Below are 11301 nucleotides of genomic sequence, written 5' to 3' on the forward strand. Positions count from 1 at the left end.
CAGCAACTTTCCCAGACCTTAAGGTAATAGCCTTGACTTGCTCTTTACCTTCCTTTCTTCCTGGTACTTCCGTGTCACTGGGAAGTGTGCCAGGTTGACGATTTAGCACTACATTGGCTATTTGACCGATTTGACTTTCCAAGGTCTTGATAGCAACCGTCTGGCTCTTGCATAACAGCTTAAGTTCATCAAAATCAGCAATAGTAGGTGCAGCTGCACTTCCCTGTTGAGGATATGATTGCCTTTGAGCATACTGCTGTGGTTGTTGGAATCTAGGTGGATTAAACTGTTTACTCACACCTTGCTGATATGGTGGCTGAATAGTATTCTGATTATTACCCCAGCTGAAATTTGGATGATTTCTGTTGTTAGGATGATAAGTAGCTGGCACAGGCTGCTGTTGTCGTTGATAATTATTCACATACTGAACAGATTCGTTGACAAGTGAACACTGATCCGTAGCATGAGAACCTGCACAAAGCTCACAAACCATAGCTATTTGATTAACTCCATATGTAGCTAGAGAATCAACCTTCATCGACAGCGCCTGGAGCTGCGCTGCAATAGCGGTGGCTGCATCGACTTCCAGAATACCTGCTACCTTCCCAGGCATCATCCTCTGAGTTGGGTTTTGATGCTCATTTGCAGCCATAGTCTCGATAAGATTATAAGCTTCAGTATAGCTTTTGGCCCATAAGGCGCCTCCAGCTGCTGCATCGAGCATGGGCCGAGATTGGGCCCCCAAACCATTATAGAAACCAGTGATCACCATCCAATCGGGCATTCCATGATGTGGACACTTTCTCAACATTTCCTTGTAGCGTTCCCAAGCTTCACACATAGATTCTGTAGGTTGCTGTGCAAACTGAGTAAGAGCACTCCTCATAGCAGCAGTCTTTGCCATCGGATAAAACTTCACCAGAAACTTTTGCGCAAGATCTTGCCAAGTAGTGATGGACCCAGCTGGTTCAGAATGTGACCAGTCTTTAGCTTTGTCCCTCAGTGAGAATGGGAAAAGACTCAGCTTGATAGCCTCATCAGTCACGCCATTATACTTGAAAGTGCTGTAGATCTCGACAAAATTCCTTATATGCATGTTGGGGTCTTCAGTCGCAGCTCCTCCAAAAGAAACAGAATTCTGCACCATCTGAATAGTGCCCGGCTTGATTTCAAAGGTGTTAGCTTGAATAGCCGGATGAAGAATGCTTGACTGAATGTCATCAATTTTAGGTCGAGAAAAGTCCATAAGAGCTAGATCAGCCTGAACAATACGATCACCCATGATTACTGGTTCTTTCTGCTCAGTTCCTGAATCCGAATCTTTAAAATCTATCTTCTCCGGAATATCAAGAACTTCGTCTATCTCCTCAGCTGTATCTAAAGTCCTCTTGCGAGTACGAGAACGAGTTTGCATAAAAGCTCGCTAAAGTACCTGAAACACAACCAGAAACAATAAGTAACAACTACGTCCTAATCACTGAGTCCTAATGACCAATGATGGTAAGTACATTAACTAAACAAATACGCCGAGTCCCCGGCAGCGGCGCCAAAAACTTGTTAAGGCGGAAATACGCGCTAAAATACACGCAAGTATACGCGTTCGCAAGTAATATAGAATACTTTCTAGTTCATTCCCACAGAGACTCAGACTAATTATTGTTTAATTAAACTCACACACCAACGTATGATTACTTCTCAATGTTAAGACACTAACACTTAGAATTGTTAACTAAATATTAACTACAATTAATTACTTAGTTTATCACTTAAATAACACTTCAATTAACAATATTAAAACACTCATGAGATCGTAACTTCATTACTACTTCCTTCAATAGTTATTGTTATTACCTTTAGCATGTGACAGTGATGATATTAATCGAATAACACAAAACTGATAAAAACCAACTTTCATTGTACTCATACCATTCTACCAAGCATCCACAATTAAGATAGAAGTTGAATATGCATCAATTATGTTGGGTTCCTATATGTCTACAGAAATTGACAACACAACGAATTAAGAACAAGTTATTCCTTTTGATTACACAGGACGAATAAAACTGTTAAAGTTACCCACTAATCATGCACATCATACATGAACCTATGCTAGCATGGCAAGTTCTAAATCTCAAGATCCACCGTCGCTTCACAAGAGATTAACACCCTATCTTATATGTTCGCGATGCACATAAGACGAATACGCACAACCAATACTAGATATCATACAATCATCACACACTAAAGTATTAAAAAATTAACTAAAGAATTCCATAGTAAATCCGTTGCGACCCCATGATCATGATTAGCCCATAATAGCACTTATCGTCATCATGGGTTCATATGAAATCATGATAAACAAACACAAGAAAATAATAACTAAACTAATTATATTAAATCAGAGTACGTCACAAGAGTAATTAAGTTCAAAGTAAGAAAACTAGCATCCAACATTACAACGAAATAAGAATCACAAGAAAATATGCTTCCTCTTCGTTGTTGTGTGCTAAAACGGTCTTCTTCCTTAACTCATTCGCTCCTTGCTTAATACCACGATCCAACCTCCTGAAAACGTCTCTAAATCTACTTATATAATAGTCCCATAAAATTCAGATTACATAGAAGTGGAAGCCAAACAGAAGTAGAAGTCCTAAAATAATTTATCTTTTTTCCCCACCCTGCGCGGCCGCTCAGCATAGCTGAGCAGGCGCTCAGGACCCTACAGGAAAAATCCTGAGTTTGCTCCGTTTCTTCGCCATAATCTGCCCCTTTCTTTCCTCTCGCAATGGTGAACACATGCCAAGGCTTATTCTTGATGATTACTCCTCCGAAATATAACTAATACCCTGAAATGCATAAACACTAGAAAAACGCATCAAATATACAAAATACTTAATTTCAAGGCACCAATTTAAGCCATTTTAAGATGTTCTAAGTGGTATAAAATGCCACTTATCACTAAGCATAGTGAATGGAAAAGCAGATGATTAAATAAGATAGGCTTGACACAAGTTCCATGCCTTGTATTTAATCGTGACATTGCAGGGTAGAAGGAATTGATTGTACGGTAACTACTTACTGAATAGGTTCTTGGTATTCTAAGCACTGAATTCGTATTATCCGGATAGTCGCGATATGCTGAGAAGTATCCCTCACGATGTAGAATAAATATGATTAATTTATTAATTAATCATATTTAATGAATTAGAGAATTTATATAAATAATGATAAAATAGTTTTATTATTATTTATTTCTACTACCGGCTTAATATTGAACCTACAGGGTCACACCGAATGATTTAATGGTGGAGGAATTAATTAATAATGGCTGGTAATTATTTATTTGTGAAATAAATAATTAATTAGCAGATTTAATAAATGATTAAATGAGATTTAATTAATTCTTAATATTATTAATTAAGAATTTAATTTTGGAAATTAAATCAAGTGAGAGAATTATTTTTCTAAAGTGTTTAGAAAAGGGATTAATGATTAAAAGGTGTTTTAATTATTAGTTAATTGGTTAATAAGAATAATCAATTAAAGGGTTAATAATAATAATATTTTATGGAAAATTTTCAGCTGAAAATGTTTCTTATAAATATACTATTATAAACCCTATTTGCAAAAAAAACCCAAATAATTAACCATAATTCTAAAGTAGAACAAGAGGGAGGCAACTAATTCTCTCAACCTCTTCCTCCTCCATCACATTGTACTCTTGGTGGATACCGGTGGAGTGTTTCACACTTGAGGAGCAGCTGCTAGGGTTTTCCGTTCATCGTTCTTGGATCGCTATTAAAGACCTCCACCTTTCCATTAACGTAAAGCTTCTTAAGATAAACATACTGAACTACAAATTAAATATTATTTTTCGCATGGATCCTGCGGAGGGTTTCGTTTTTTTTTTAAGATTTAAATTTACGTTTTCGTTGCGTTTATGTGCTAAAAACCCTTCAATGGCATCAGAGCTACTTGCAAAAAGTTTTTAATTCATTTATGTGTTTAACTGTTTTCGATATATGAGCATGTACGTGATTCGCCATGATTTGATGTTGATATAATATGCTTATATATGTATGATTTTGAATATATGATATTCATGTGAGTTGTATAATAATAAGATGATTATGTAATCTGTATATATACTGATACATACATGATTTATGTTTGTTCTAATTATGAGAATCATATTATATACGGATTCTGAATTGGCTGCTGCAGATTTACTGAAATCTGGGTCTGGTGTCCGATTTACGCAAACGAATACCCTATTCCATAGGTAAACGAGCGTCTGAACAAAACTGATAGCATAAGCTATCAACGACTCATCTGTAACGCATTTGACATCGTTTACTGCCCGTAAACAGTGATTCTTGTTTTTCTGATTTGATTCTGATTTTTCTGATTTTTGTCATTTTTTTATGATTAGATCATGGATAATATGATATGTTAAGATCAGATTATGTGTTTTAACATGCTTTTATGTGTTGTATGAGCATGGTGGATGGTTATGGCCTTTCGACCTTAGTGTAATGGTTTTGGTTTTGGTTTTAAATATGACTTGCATGTCGTCAATCTTTGTAATCATAAATCTCGAATGTAACTCGAGTTATTCTTGTAAGTTCATTAGATTAGTTTTACTTTCAATCTATGTAATGTAATTGAAGACTCAAGAAGGCTATCCAATGGAGGTGATACAAAGAAGAAGACGAGGCATATAAGAAGTCTAAACAAAGAAGAAGACTTATGTAATAAGTAGTTGTATTTATTTCCATCACCATATTAGATTGACCTTGATCTTTATCATGAGGTTGATAAAGATCACATAGGATGGGGCCATAACCAAACACATTTACTTTATTGCACTTTACATTTTCTTGTTTATTTAATTTTATATATGAGATATATGCCTATGTTTACCATGCGATGATAGATCTAGGTGAACTTAAATCAATATAAGGCGTGCTCTAAAAAATCTGGAATAGGAATCGTTTCTTCCCTTAACAATAATATTATGAATACAATCATGAGATTCTTGTGTTTATGAAACACGTAATTAAATATGAATTTTCAATATTGAGAGAAAGGATGATTCTGTCAAAAGCAGATTTCTATCTGTAAGAAAGGGGTATTAAGTGACGCCTCTTGACAATGCTCCCCCCGATCTGGAAATCATCTGATTATCGATTATTGATTTGAAATATTTAATTTAAAAGGAAGAATCTCTTTATAATATGATTATGATTGTAACATAATATAATCCCTCTAAAATTAAATAATATCAAGTAGTAATTGCCCAATGACACAACGGGCTTGTGTCGGTCATAGCCTTCCAACATGGTAGAAAGTGGTTCTTATTTTTAAATCATTGTCGTTTCGTACTACAGCCGAGGGCTTTGATTTCGAAATAAGAAATACTTGTCTATTACATAGAGATGTGTACATTGAATTAGAATCTAAAGGTCGTTACGTGCTACAGCCGTGGGCCATTGGAGACTAATTCAATTGTACGAAATATTGGGTTAGACTTGACTTAGAATATTGAGTTTGTCATGCTACAACCGTGACTCAATTATTCAAGAGGCTAAAGTTTTATTAGGGAATAACATAAGATGTAATTGACAAGAGTTGTCTGCCTATTGAACATCACATGACGTTTCGTGCTACAGCCGAGGTTGTGTGATGGAATGTAGGATCCGTATTCCCACTAGCATTATGAATGCTTAATTTTCACTTAGGGGTTGTATAAATTAGATAAACTAGTGGGAGCCACTTATGAATAAAGACCCGATTCATATTGTGTCTTGAAATGAAATTGAATATTTGCTAAGTGTTGTTATATGTTCATCATTTACAGATTTACTATATTCGTTATGTCTTCTGCACTATCACTCTGGAGTATACTAGATGCTCACAAGTTGACTAGTCCTAATTTTGCTGACTGGCTTCGAAACTTGAGAATTGTTCTCAAGCTTGAGAAGCTGAAATATGTGCTTGACTCACCTAAGCCTACTGAATCTGCTAGCGATGCACATAATGATGAACATGTTGTGTATCGTATATGGATAGATGATGCAAATGTTGCTCAATGCATCATGCTAGCTTCCATGAACATTGAGCTACAGAAGCAACATAAGCATATGGATGCTCACACTATCCTTATGCATCTACAAGAGTTGTATGATGTGGCAGGGAGGAAAGCTCGATATGAGATATCGAAGGAACTTTTCGGTTGTAGGATGTCTGAGGGATCATCTGTGAATGACCATGTACTTAAGATGATCAATTTGATTGAAGGTCTTGGACAACTTGGTTTTGCCATGGATGGGGAGCTGAGCTAAGACTTGGTCTTGCAATCACTTCCAAGTTCGTTCTCGCAGTTTGTTGTGAACTTTCACATGAATAAGCTGGATGTCAGCCTGCCTGAACTCCACAACATGTTGAAGACTGTAGAATCGAATTTCCCCCTAAGAAGAGTTCTGTTCTTCTAATTGGTGAAGGTTCCAATCCTAAGAAAAGGAAGAAGAACCCTTCCAAGAAGAAGAAAGTAGGTGAGAAAAATCCGGTTCCACCAAAAGCTGAAGACCCCAAGAGCAAAGTTGTTTGCTTTCACTGTAACAAGGTGGGGCACTGGAAGAGGAACTGCAATGGTTTACCTTGCAGAATTGAAGAAGAAGAAGGGTAGTGAGACTACCGCTTCTGATTCAGGTATGTTCATGATCGAAGTTAATATGTCACTAAGTCAAATTTCTACTTGGGTATTAGATACCGCCTGTGGTTCTCATATTTGCAATTCGTTGCAGGGACTAAGGAGAAGTAGGACTCTTTAAGGAGAGGAGGTGATTATACGGATGGGAAATGGAGCAAGAGTTACTGCTGAAGCTGTAGGATCATTTCATTTACATATGCCTACGGGCAAGACTATTATTCTAAATAATTGTTATTTTGTTCCCTCGATTGTGAGGAATATAATTTCTATTCCATGTTAGACTTGGCTGGATTTTCGTTTGTTATTCAGAATAATAAATGTTCAATTCTTAAAGATAATGTTCTTTATGGAAGTGGTATTTTAAACAATGGTATGTATGTATGTGACGTAGAGCATAATTTACTACAAATTGAACATACTAATAAAAGAAAAAGGGATGATGAAAATCTCACTTTCTTGTGGAACTGCGGACTTGGTCATATTAGTGAAAATAGACTGCGGACATTGCATAAGGAAGGGTTACTTGACCCCTTTGATTTTGAACCATATCCTACATGCGAGTCTTGTCTATTGGGTAAAATGACCAAATCTTCATTTAGTGGACATGGAGAGAGGGCTGCAGATTTGCTAGGATTGGTACACACAGATGTATGTGGACCAATGTCTACGCAAGCCATGGGTGGATTTTCATACTTCATTGCTTTCATAGATGAACGATCTAGATTCAGATATGTGTATTTGATGAAACACAAGTCTGAAGCCTTTGAAAAGTTAAAAAAATATAAGTATGAAGTGGAGAAACAAACCAAACATAGTATTATAAATCTTCGATTAGATCGAGGTGGTGAATACTTGAATGGAGAGTTTCTAGCTTATCTTAAAGAAAATGGTATAGTCTCCCAGTGGACTCCTCCATATACTCCACAGTTGAATGGGGTATCTGAAAGGAGAAATCGAACTTTGTTAGACATGGTTCGGTCCATGATGAGCTATGCGAATCTTCCAGTATTCCTGTGGGGTTATGCATTGGAAACCTCAGCATATTTACTGAATAAGGTGCCTTCCAAATCTGTTCCTCAAACTCCATATGAGATATGGAAAGAAAGGAAACCGAGTCTTAAACACATTAAGATTTGGGGATGTCCAGCTTATGTCAAGAAAGTTGACCCAGATAAGCTGGAATCTCGATCTGTAAAATGTAATTTTGTGGGATATCCTAAAGAGACTTTAGGGTATTACTTTTACACCGATCATCGGGTGTTTGTCTCCAGACATGCTACCTTCTTGGAAAAGCAGTTTATCCTTGAAGGAAACAGTGGGAGCAAAATTGAACTTGATGAAGTTCATGAAGCATAAACTACTACGGATCAAGTGGAAACACCTGTTCAGACTGAACAACCTTTTGTGGAACAGCCCATTCGTAGATCAGGGAGAGTGTCTCGCCAACCTGAGAGGTATTATGGCCTTGTCATTGAGAATGATAATGAGTTGTCAATCATTGATGATGACGACCCTGTGACCTATAATGAGGCTATGAGTAGTGTTGACTCAGAGAAATGGCATAGTGCCATGAAATCCGAAATGGAATCTATGTATACCAACCAAGTATGGACTCTGGTTGAGGCGCCTGAAGGTGTTAAGCCTATTGGGTGCAAGTGGGTATACAAAAGAAAGATTGGAGCAGATGGGCAGGTGGAGACCTATAAGGCCAGGCTCGTGGCAAAAGGATTCAGACAAATGCAAGGGATTGACTTTGATGAAACTTTTTTTCCTGTAGCCCTGTTAAAATCAATTCGGATTTTGCTTGCGATTGCTGCTTACTACGACTATGAGATCTGGCAAATGGACGTGAAAACGGCCTTCCTCAATGGGAAACTTGAAGAGGAAGTGTATATGACACAGCCAGAGGGTTTTCTTTCCAAGGGAAATGAACACCAAGTGTGTAAGCTGCTGCGAACCATATATGGTTTAAAGCAAGCTTCTCGTAGATGGAACATCCGTTTTGATGAGACAATCAAAGAGTTTGGTTTTATCAAAAACATAGATGAACCCTACAAAAGGTTAGTGGAAGTGCGGTAACATTTCTTGTATTGTATTGAAAGAGGAGACGTCAAGAGAGTTGACACACATAACAACGTAGCAGACCCAGTCACAAAGCCACTTTCTCAAAGTCACTTTGATCATCATAAAGACAAGATGGGTATTAGATACCAGAGTGATTGGCTTTAGTACAAGTGGGAGATTGAAAGAGATGTGTCCTAAGTCCAATCATGTATGATGATTTAGGAATAAATTTTATGTAATTTGTTTTGATTTCATTGATATTAATAAAAGACTTGTTTTGGTTTTATTGCGGGCTTTATCTATTTAAGTGTTTAAATAAGATATACCATAGTTTAGAGTAAAGCTTTTTATGGATTATGATGAGATCATAATAATGAGACCTAAAAGATGATAACTCTAAACTTAAATATTTCTTGGTTGTAGGATTACTAACTGGTAATTAGTAATCCGCAAAGATCGGTACATACTATGCTTGCTTCATTATGAAGGATGTTTGTTCTCATAGACATTTGTGTGGTGACACTATAGCTAGTATGTAGGTGCTTATTATAGAATAAGTTCACTGAACATGACTCACACAGCTGAACAACTGATGGAGTTCACTCACGTGTTAGCAGTTGTTCATATAGTGATAGTTGTACAAGTATCCTTAGACTTGAGGTCATCATAGTCATCTTGTGTACACTGAACTATGCTTTGGTTTAGTTCTTAGTCTCCAGGGACAATTATAAGGGCTCTACTGCGTATAGGAATTTGTACACGAAGATAGTGTATGATCAATAAAGGATCTACCCCTTCCAGTGAAGGAAGAGAATGTTCAATGCTGATCCATTTATGCTAGTTCAGGAATCTCTGGCCAGAGTGAATGAAATTAGAAAGGAGTTTCTAATTTACATTAAATAGAACTAAGCATAGTGAATGGGAAAGCAAATGATTAAATAAAATAGGCTTGACACAAGTTCCATGCCTTGTATTTAATCATGACATTGGAGGGTAGAAGGAATTGATTGTACGGTAACTACTCCCTGAATAGGTTCTTGGTATTCTAAGCACTGAATTCGTATTATCCGGATAGTCGCGATATGCTGAGAAGTATCCCTCACGATATAGAATAAATATGATTAATTTAGTAATTAATCATATTTAATGAATTAGAGAATTTATATAAATAATGATAAAATAGTTTTATTATTATTTAAATCTACTACCGGCTTAATATTGAACCTATAGGGTCACACCATAAAAGAGAATGATTTAATGGTTGAGGAATTAATTAATAATGGCTGGTAATTATTTATTTGTGAAATAAATAATTAATTAGCAGATTTAATAATTGATTAAATGAGATTTAATTAATTCTTAATATTATTAATTAAGAATTTAATTTTGGAAATTAAATCAAGTGAGAGAATTATTTTTCTAAAGTGTTTAGAAAATGGATTAATGATTAAAAGGTGTTTTAATTATTAGTTAATTGGTTAATAAGAATAATCAATTAAAGGGTTAATAATAATAATATTTTAAGGAAAATTTTCAGCTGAAAATTTTGCCTATAAATATACTATTATAAACCCTATTTGCAAAAAAACTCAAATAATTAACCATAATTCTAAAGTAGAACAAGAGGGAGGCAACTAATTCTCTCAACCTCTTCCTCCTCCATCACATTGTACTCTTGGTGGATACCGGTGGAGTGCTTCACACTTGAGGAGCAGCTGCTAGGGTTTTCCATTCATCGTTCTTGGATCGCTATTAAAGACCTCCGTCTTTCCATTAACGTAAAGCTTCTTAAGGTAAACATACTGAAATACAAATTATATATTATTTTACGCATGGATCCTGCGGAGGGTTTTTGTTTTTTTTTTAAGATTTAAATTTACGTTTTCGTTGCATTTATGTGCTAAAAACCCTTCAGTTTCTACTTGGGGAAAAGGGAAACGAACTTTACATTTCAGAGTCATGGATTTTAATCGAGTTAGGAGTTAGCCTAAGAGGCCGAGTAGCGTTGGTCCAACATTATTTATTAGGCCTAATGGCCACGAAGTTACGAAAATGCGGTTCATTCCTTAGAAGTCCAGCGTTCGGTCGACAAATAAATCTGACTGTTCTCCTCTACATATAGGTATAAAGGGGGTTATACGACTGCGACTGATCATCGTAGTTGCACGCCCTGGGCGCGGGTGAAACTCCAGAAAGTAGTTCTTCATCCAGATTGGATATTTTCTCAAATATCATCAAGAGCACCCCAGTGAGAGAACGTTACTGCTGGGTGTCCGGTGAGTGTTGGCAGGGTCGAGCATTCAAAATGATGTTTTAAAAATGAAGTATCTCGTAACTTCATCATATAAATTATATCTCAAGTATTGATTTCCTTTATTGGACAAAAGCCCTCAAGAGTTTTTAAGAAAATGAATTATACAAGACTCTTATAACTTTAGCTATATGATAAACTTCTAAAAACTGGTTATAATTTAAACATCAGTAGTTTTCAAGGAGTTTTACAAAAATATATATAAATATATTGA

At 36.1% G+C, this 11301-nt stretch overlaps 1 non-coding gene across 1 annotated transcript; it reads left to right on the forward strand.

Moving 5' to 3' along the window:
- The first annotated feature begins 782 nt into the window (after positions 1–782).
- On the forward strand, positions 783–889 carry LOC141709109 (small nucleolar RNA R71). The gene has a single exon (XR_012569702.1). It is a non-coding gene; the product is annotated as a small nucleolar RNA R71 (small nucleolar RNA).
- The last annotated feature ends 10412 nt before the right edge of the window (positions 890–11301 follow it).

This window comes from Apium graveolens, chromosome 2 (assembly GCF_009905375.1).
Source record: "Apium graveolens cultivar Ventura chromosome 2, ASM990537v1, whole genome shotgun sequence".
NCBI classification, from domain to species: domain Eukaryota; kingdom Viridiplantae; phylum Streptophyta; class Magnoliopsida; order Apiales; family Apiaceae; genus Apium; species Apium graveolens.